This window comes from Athene noctua, chromosome 1 (assembly GCF_965140245.1).
Source record: "Athene noctua chromosome 1, bAthNoc1.hap1.1, whole genome shotgun sequence".
NCBI lineage: Eukaryota > Metazoa > Chordata > Aves > Strigiformes > Strigidae > Athene > Athene noctua.
Genome location: NC_134037.1, coordinates 180554194 through 180564113, shown reverse-complemented (window position 1 = coordinate 180564113; position 9920 = coordinate 180554194).

Genomic DNA, 9920 nt, shown 5'->3' with positions numbered 1-9920 from the left:
AAGCAGTAACGTGAATAAATGTGAGTTGGAATACGTTTACAGTTTTCAAATGTGTGAGCTTTTGCCATGCTGTGGAGGAGGCAGCAGGGCATTTCCAAGCATTACTGGATTGCTCTTCCTGTCTTCAAGGTGTGAGATAGTGAATGTTTCATCACCTAAGGGGTACCACAAAATTTTGATTGGGTTTGGCTGAGGGCAGGCAATAAACAAAGTGAAGCACAGCTATTTTTCATGCAGTAGTGTTTTGTAACACTACTTTTTCAGTGAAAACTATCAGCAAAGCAAGGTCTGATCTCCAATGCACAGGTTTTTCCTTCTATCTTCACAGAAAAGTGTGGAGACGGGGCCAAAACTGGCTAACAGATTGGAGAATCAGGTCTTCTGTAATGTTCACTCCAGAGTAATTTATGTGCCAGGTACCAGCTACAGAAAACAAACTCTTGAATCACATGGGCTATAGAACAGGCAACGAGGCTGCACACCTGATAAAGCAAGCTGCTGCAAAATGAGGCCATAAACCAACAAGTGTAGTGGAATATTGAGTTTTTAATGGCCCTCGTCCTTTTTGATGATGATCCTTTTTCTTACCATGGTAAAAGAAAAATGAAACCTGGTAAAAGTCTGTGTTGGTCTTGCTCTGTGAATGTAGAAAAAGTCATGTATGTGGTGTAAAAACACTCAGCCCTGAATCTGGGGTTGCCAGGGTTGCTGGTGGGAGCTGGTGTCTCCAGGGGCTGCAAAAGGGCTGCAGTGCCAAAGGCAGAGCTCTGAAAACTTTAACCGATTTTTCCTTTGAGAGTAGTTCCCTCTGCTTGATGTCAACATGCAGGTGCGTGAGCTCAGGATGTGACCACTCCACTGCATCGATGTGCTGCTAAGGGCACTCCTTCCCTGTCCCTGGGCACCACTGCCTGTGTCACCTCCTCCTGCCTCCACACCCCAGTCAGCTTGAAAATTAATGGGGTTGGGGTTATTTTACAGCTGAGTCAATTCTGTTGCCTAGCTGACTGTGTAGCTATGGCATTAATTTCAATTTACTGGGCTATCTGAGGTCCTCATTTGCTAAAATTTTCAGCAGGATGGTGCTTTGCCTGAGCTTTAACATGAAGCCACATGCAGCAGGAGAAGCCCAGTCTGTGACCATTCAGCGAGTTTGGCTGAGTTTTGAGCTGTTTATGACATCTCAAAATGAGAAAAATGTATCTGGACTGAGATATTTTTATTAAATATTTTCATCAGCCTTGTAAGAAATTAATCAAAGGCAAGCAGGAATTACTTGGATGGGTTTTTCTCTAAAAAATTTTAAAACTGCAAGTTTCAAAAGCAGTTGCACCAACTGTGCTGTGTATCCTCCTAGTTGGTAACAAACAACAGATTACTCTTGCTTTACAAAAGGCTCCAATAGTTTCTGAATTCTTGTTTTTGAGGGAAAGAGGGGTACACAGCTACTATGTGAGCAAATCATAAATATGGAGAAAAGAGCACTGCTATAGCTCCCTCAGGGCTATGCCAAATATGGACCCTGCCTCCCTGAGAAAGATGCTGATTTGAACACAGCAGAGTTGTGAAGATATGGTACTGTGGAATTAAATAAGTGCTATTGATTTTACCCTTTTCTTCCTAACAGAGCTAGAGACTCCTTGGAGGACAGGAAAGATGGTTTTGGCTCTGATCTGGAAAGTGCTTTCGAAAAAAGCAGCTGCAGGTCTCCACATGTGTCATAGCCCCACCATTGCTTCATTTTCTGGGTATTCCTTTCCTCTTTGTTTTCAGAGCTGACAGGCAAAACTTCAGGGGGAGTTCCATGTAAAATGTAGTCTTTTCATCAGCACCTAAAATGCCTATAACTTCTTTTAATTTTTAGCAACTTAGATCAGACCTTTTCAGATGAAAACTAGAATGTAAATTTTCAGTAACAGTCTTCATTTTATTCAGATCCCTGCCCCCTGTTTAATATCTTTAAGACATTTAGGTGGGTCTATGGAAAAAAAAAAAAAAATCCATTGAGAAAAAGGTTCCTGGCAAAAAGCATTTTAGACTGTATTTCACAAACTTACACTCATTTTTTAATACCATAGAAAAAGCAAATCTGAGGTTGGAATTTCGTCTCCGTGTTAATATAATGAAAAAATCCAGTGCAGCAGTTGAGGTCAGGAAAGGGAGACTTCAAGAAAGTTTTCTTCCATATCCTAGCACGTAATTGAAATACTTGTAGCTGTAATTGGTTTTTTGTTTCTCACTCCTTGTCTCATTACCTTGGTTTCAAAAACACGATGTACTTTACACTGCTGCAGCAGTCTAATCTCTTATCTAGAGCTATCCAGGTGTTTGCTGGCACACCCGAAGCGCTGATTCTTTCAACCTGGAGCGTTGTCTGCAGTGTTTCATGTGTTTGATAAATTTTCAAAGCGCCCAAGATAAACCCCTGCCCTGGCAGGCGACTCCAGAGCCACATGCTCAGGTACTGGCCAGTTCTGGGAAGCTTGGCAGTCCTCGAGGGAGAGAGCTCCTGGCTGTGACCCTGGGGTGGCTCTGCTCCAGCATGGGAGTGTTGCGGTGGCGTCTCGACCACGTTGCTGGGAAACATTGTGTTCCAGGGCTCTGAAAGACAGTGACCCTGAAATACCTGTCTCCTTGGAGGCTGAGGAATCTTCCAGCTGTGGTTCACACAGACCCACCCCACAACCTGGAAACAAGTGAAATTACCCTTGAACCAGATAGCCCTCTGCCTTCGGTCTGCTCTGTCCCATCCAACACGTGGCAGTTATGTCATGTTCAACCAACTGCAGGGTGTGGGTAGGAGAAAAACTGTCTCCAGGTCAGGATGCTCTGTGTTACACACTGGGGAGGACTGCTATTTACTGCAGTGCAGCTATGCTTTTGTCCCGGGTCAGAAGTACTACAGGTCAGAGTAGCTGCCATTAGATGAATTGGTGTAAAATACAAACCTAATATTTAACAGGGATATATTGTTACGCCCATGCTTTCTCAGGAGAAATTAAATAGGACAAAACAGTGTTCTTCATTAGGAATTTTCTGAGATTCCTGAATTCCATTTGCACCCATTAAATGTGGTGGGAGATGAAAATGCTGAGTAAATCACAGCTTTCAGCTGTTCTTACTTTACTTTAGGATTATTTGGTACAGTTTGGATCTAAAATGATTTCTTGTAGGTTTGGAAAATCACTACAAAGAATCAAAAACTTGACACAAGGTAGAGGATTCAGAGTTCTTCAGCTCTACCTACAAGGGACATTTGTGCTGCAGTGTTTCCAAATATTGCCTTTTAGGAAATGTTTAAATATGAAAAATCAAAGTTGTGTGAATCTGCTGCATGGCAACAATAGTTGTAAGCAAGAAAATATGTCACATAGTAGAAAGGAAAGGTTGTATTGTTGGACACAGATACTTATGGAAATATTTGTTGAACAGAAATATTTATTTTATTGAAAAAGAACCACGAAATAATATGTAAGGTAATGATTTTGTCTTTGTTTTAAACAAACAAACGAAGTAATTCAAAGAGCCCCTATCTACCTAACAAGAAAACAGGAAATCTGTTATTGACATGTGTAATCCTGATTCTCCCAATTAGCTTGATTTATACGGAATTAATGTTATAGTTAAAAACCAGAAAGATTACAGTTTTATGCATGGTTTGGCAGAAATAATATACCTTCTTGCTCATTTTTCTAACAAAATAGAATTGTTTTTTACATCAGAAAACCACCTGTGTGTATTCAGTTGGGAAAAAAAAACCTCTTTCAGCCTTCTTTAAAGGCAAGAAGTTCATTGCTGCTTATCTGAGCAGTAAGCAATCCCCTGAATGTTAACTGTGTGGCTCACTGTTAGTGCTAGGCACTGCGGTGATAATGGGGTAGCTTATCCTCTCCATCCTGGGAAACCACGTCAGGTGATGGGCATGTATCATTCACAATAAATCATTAGAGAGTTCTTATATTGCCCTTTCCAAGAGAAAGAATGCATCAGTTCAAAGAGGCAAGGTGGCATTATTCAACACTGAAAGTTTTCTCTACCTTTACTGAAACATTTATCCTATCCTTACTCCATTTTTTGTTGTTTTTTTTTTTTAATTTTTATGACACCATCTTCATACACACTACTATCTTTTATGCCTGAAGAACATGCATGTAAAGAGGTAACTGATTTGGATCTTCTGTAAATTGACATTTGTTTAGGAACAGAAAAGTTGCTGCTGGTCTGTAAAACATATTTTAGCTCAGGTAGCTACAGACACCCCTCACAAGAGAGTTGAGCCAGCCTGCAGCTGGGTCTCTGTTCAGATGGTGAGCTGGACAAGCTGCCTGCTCTTTCCGCAGCCCTCTCTTGCACGTGAGTGATACAGTTCGTATGCACAGACCGCAGCCAGACTGCTCCCTCAAAGCCAGCGGCCCTGCACCAGCTGCAATGCCCACGCATCTCTTCTGGGAAGACCGCTTTGTCCCCACCCTCTCTCTCTTCCCAAAAGAGCTGGCAAGGTTTTGCCCCTACTGATCCTGTCTGTGGCTGGGGATGTAAGCATCTGGGTGGGAGAAATGCTGGGTTATGCGGGAGGTGGGCACAGCATCCTGCCAGACCCCTGGAAGGAGGAGCGCTACTCATCTCTGAATGACTCTTCAGGTACCGTACCACTGACTCTTCAGTGCAGTTAACTTGGGTTCGAGTTACAAATCTCCTATAACTTATTTCTCCTCTCTAATAGTTTCCCTAGGAAGCCTGAATTTTAATCGCACAGGCCACCTTGAAAGGCTCAGCACCTTGAAACTGGTGGAGCCAGATGCAGATTCACACGAGTCCTCACCTGGGTAGGGCATCTGTGTAGGTCATGCCACAAAAGGGGTGAAAGTCTTCCCTTTGAAAAGAGTCACTCCTTGGAAAGTCCATCACTGCTGGCTGGTTGTATGAGTATGTGTGCGTCTACATTGCACTTCATAATAATTACCCACTGCAACTGTAAAATCTTTTAAGAATAGAGACTGAATAGCACTCTGTTTAATGGTAAGATTATTAATGAAAAGTATATCTAATTTTATATTAAAATCACATCCAAATCTCATTTTAAAAGTGCCTAATTGCTTGTTTATGGAAATAGCTACTTCAGATTATTTCTGTGATTAGTATGAGTATTTTACCATAAATGGATATGAATTAAAGAGAATTGATCATAAAATTATTTTGAAATAAAAGATTTAATCTATCTTAATGTAAATTGATAACACTTAATGGCAAAATGCCTCTCTTATCTGAAAATCTCTTTGTAGGTGCTACTCTGTTTTCAAGGCAACTCAGTCCCTTAGGTCCATCCAGTATGTTGCTTTGAAGTGGATGGACCTTGGTTTTGCGTCAGCATTTCCAACTCTGGAGCCAGCCATTCTATTATTGCTCTTCGCACCGCCATTGCCTTGCAGTGACTTTTTATCAGGAGATGGGTTTGACACCAATCTCTGCACTGTTAGGTAAAGAATGATGGTTATAACACCTGTCCATTGAAAAAATCTTGTCCAAAATTTTGCCAAAAAAAAAAAAAAAAAAAAAAGTCATGCTTCTATCTGTGTTTTATGACTGGCCTAAAACCAAGCAAAAGCAGGCAGAAATGGGTGGCCTACTGGCCCTGGAAGTCAGCAATAAAGTTGAGTATAATCTCCAGGAGTGAAGTGCCTCTGTCTTACCTGTTGTCCTGAAAAATCAGGCACTGAGCCTCAGCAAGATGCCATATTCTCCCCACCATCCATGGAGATGGCCAGGTTCATCCGATGTGCATCATACCTCCTGCGTTGGACACGTCCCTTTGCATGATACACAGCACCCCATCTCTCACCACTCAGACCAACTCTAGATGACCAGCATAGGCTAAATGCCTAACTTTTAAGTGGCCAATGTCTGTCCAGCCAAGTCCCACCACACCTCCCCTGAGTCTCAGCCCAAGGCCCCTCACTGGCCTCCCCTGCCTCCATGCTGCCCAGCAGAAGGGCACACGTGATGCCCCATTCTTCTGTTGTGACTAACCCCTGTCTGCAGCCCTGTCACCACCATCTGATGCCATGTTAGGCAGGGCGTTAAGATGGTTAAACAAGGAGAAAGGGGCTTTTACTACTCATAAGTCACCTTAGGGAGGCACATAGGAGATCTCTTCACATAGTAGTTCAGGTGTTTGCTCATTTGATTGGCCCTCTGGGGTTATTTAGCTCCCTGCTGGCATGATTGAAGGAACCTGTTGTGAATACACTCCTAATGGGCACAGTCATCCTTTGGGATAGCTCTAGACATCTCACTCAGGCTCTGTTAGACCGTAAGTCTTACAGAGCAGGGGTCTGTCTCCCCTGTGCCACGTGATTACTTGCATAGCAGAACAAATAGAGGAAGATTCAGGAAAAATGTCTTATCACCATAGACTCATTCAGGAGAAGATAATAGCAAACAGAAAATTCTCAGACCAATCTCATGCATACAGCGCTTACACGTTTGCTATCTATGCCAGAGGTTGAAGGTTGCGAGAGCAATGTCTGGTCATGGTACTTGGTCTGATACACACTAAAATTATATCTGCCATGAAAAGGGCAACCTGTAGGAACAACATGATTTATTTATGTCCAGAAGGATATGTGGTGCTCTTTGGGAAAGTTGGGTGTGTTTCTCCCTGTAAGTTGTGTTGCATTTCAGGGAAGAAGTAAACTGTGCTGTACAGTCTGAGGTATTGAGTCTAGTTTGAAAAAACCCTCTAATTTTACAACTGTAAAACACTTCCCTTGGTGGTTAGAAGTCTCCAAGGGGAACCCTAGGAATGGTAGGTGATCACTGAACTCCAGAAAGGCATTTCCAGTTCAGTTGGTTGCTCCTGGAGGAAAAATCATTGTGTGCTTCTAATTGTTCTGCAAGTGCATCCAGGACCAGTTACTGTCAGTCTAGAACAAGCCAGGAATCAATTCAGAAAGTGTGGTGATCCATTACCATGGCATGCACTTAAAAAAATATCTTAAAGAGACAACACAGTATTTGTTTTTTATAAAAACTATTACAGAGAGAAGCAGTTACATATCATAGACTGGCTTTACCAGCAGTGTACTCTGAAGACAGCTGAAGACACAATGCACTTCCTATCAGTTTCCAAGTGCATGTGTGCAAAAGCTTAGTTATGAACTACAAGACTGTACATATTTCATAAAGTATGTGTAAATTTAATATTGCTTATTAATATTACCTATTGCTTTGTAATGTATGTATGCATTCAGCCATCTGTATAGAATGCAACTGTCTTGAACTGCTGTGTACAGAGGCAATGCAGTTTATTTTACTTGAAACATGCTTTGCTTTTTCTTTTCCAGAGGCTGTGTAATCTGGTATGAAAACCGCTGAAAAGTAATTTCCTTATCAAATGAAAATTTGCATAAATGTTAATGTTTCAGCTACACTGAAGTAATATTTACAAGGAAGTTTAGAAGAAAAAAGTAAAAAAGTTTAAAAAGCATCTCTTTTCATTTGGGTTTTTTTCTTTGCCTTTGGATATATTTTCTAATTTTACACACCATGCTTTTAAAAATGCACATGAATGACCTCTATAGAAATATAGACTCAAATTGAACATTCTATCAAAAGGTATATATTGAATTACACAAAACTTACAGATAATAAAGCATGATAGACAAAATAAGAAGGCTTTTGTTGCTTTTTAGTTAGAAAAAATCTCAAGTTTCATAAGCATATTTATTCACTTGTTTTTTGTGAATTTTCAAACATTAGAAAGGGTTATCTCCAGTGATCTAATAGACAAACAGCAGAGGCAGTGTCACCAAAAAACCCCAGGAATTCTCTTTTCCCACTGAGGATCCTCATCCCAGATCCCTTTCGCTCTTGTGGTCAACACTGGACTGACAACAGATGTGCAGGCCCTAAGGAGGTTTTTAACATTTTTAGTACTCCCATTTCTGCTACCCCTGATGTGCAGCAGCAACAGAGATGCAGATGCAGTGCGAGGGGCTGCGAGTGGAACAGGTGACAGAGGAGACTGCAGACAGAACGAGCAATGAAAAGCAGTAGTCCCTGTCACCTGTGAAAACAAAAGGCTCAGAACAATTGCCTTAGCAGAGTTGAATGTGCCTAACAATTATTGGCTGTGAAGCTGAGCTGCATTAAGTTGATTAATTAAAGGAAAAATACAGAAGCATATGGAAGCTCTCCTGTACTATGATGGCATCAGTGGGCTTTGTATCTGGCTCACTGGAAAGAAACTGTGAGTAGTCTTTGCTTCAACATCCATATCACCTCAAACATCTCTTACATGTGTTTTGGCCCTCTGAGAATCAGTTGCAGCTTGAAGGAGACACTGTTCTTGCTGTGCATTATTGCATGTCAGGTCATCAATCCATTCCACCAAGCCTTTAGTGTCTTTCCCATTCTTATTACAAACAACACTGTGAGCTGGATGCAGACGTTAGGCATGTAGGAGTGCTGCAGGAAGCAGAATGTCATGCTAACAGATGTTGTTCCTTTGAGTCCTTCATACATCAGTTTCTTCTGCTTGCCATTGTTTAATTCAGATATATATTGCTGCTCACACTTTGTTCCATGTTTGACTTAATATTAATAAATTATTTAAACAGTATAGGTAACTGACAAGGACTGTTTATTGGAGTTCTCTACACGTTTGCACTATAAACAGTTTAAAACTTGATTATTTTTTTCCATTCTGTTGGTTAAAGTTCTGTTATATATTATTACATGAAACTGCTTCTTATACTGCATTTTTCTACAAGTGATGGGTGTATTGTAATAATAAAAAACATGAAATAAGCAGTATACTGCATTTGAGTAGGTATTTTCAGACAGTATGGGTATGAAAATTCAGACCTTTTACTGTGAATTTGACATGAAAAGGTATGGAGTCCAATAATCTCCAATTAATTTTTATTGTTGTTTTTAATGTAGCACTTCACACAAATTGGCAAGTCCCTGGTACTTCTTGGAAAACCTGTAGTGTGGGGAAAAGTGGTGCAAGATCTCTCATGGCACTGCATGTAATGCAGTGCGTGAAGGTTGCAAATTCTACATGTCTGCAGTCTGGTTTCTATCTGCTCAGGCAGACAAGACTAGTCTGTGCTGGCACATCAGCGATCTCATGAACTGTGCACATGAAAGAGTAAAGAAATAATTAAGTATCTTTGCATGGATTTTAAGACTGGGATTTTTAAAGAAATCTGGATGCCTACTGATATTTTCAAAAATCCTGGAGTATGAGAAATTATCTGAATAGCTTTAAAATGTAAATGAGACATTTGACATTAATGCCAAATCATATCCTCTAAAATGATACTAAACTAGTTATTAATTAGCCTTAGGAAAGTTTTGTACCTTTGTACAGTAGCATTCATTAGCAGTTCTTGAACAGCTTTGTCATACAATCTGTAGAAAGAATCACCTCATGTTGCCTTACATTACTTTCAGACAGTAGAAATATTCCAGAGCAGAACTTCTGTCCCTGCCCACTTTTCTGTGCTTTCCTTTGTTTCTGCTGCCTGATGTCCAATGTTAACGTTAATTACCAGTTCACCCATATTTCCATTTGCATGGGAGATCTTGCAGACTGTCTATTGGGAAAATATATTTTTGCGATGTTTCCTACCACAGGCTTAGGGATTTATTAAGATACTCATTAAGAAAATACTTCAAATCCCTACCTAGTAGCTCCTCAATATATTGGGTTTTATTAAGTTTTCTGCCACAGGCTTAAAGAAGACCCTTACCAGGCAATGGAGTTAATTAAGCTTCTTTTCGCATATTATATTTATATTAGGAAAATTAGCTATGCTCTCATTCAGAGCTGGTCAAGTGCAGCTAAGGATATTTTTACTAGGAGTTACTCTAGGGTCCTTCAGGCCACTTAATTAATTCAGTTTAATGAATAT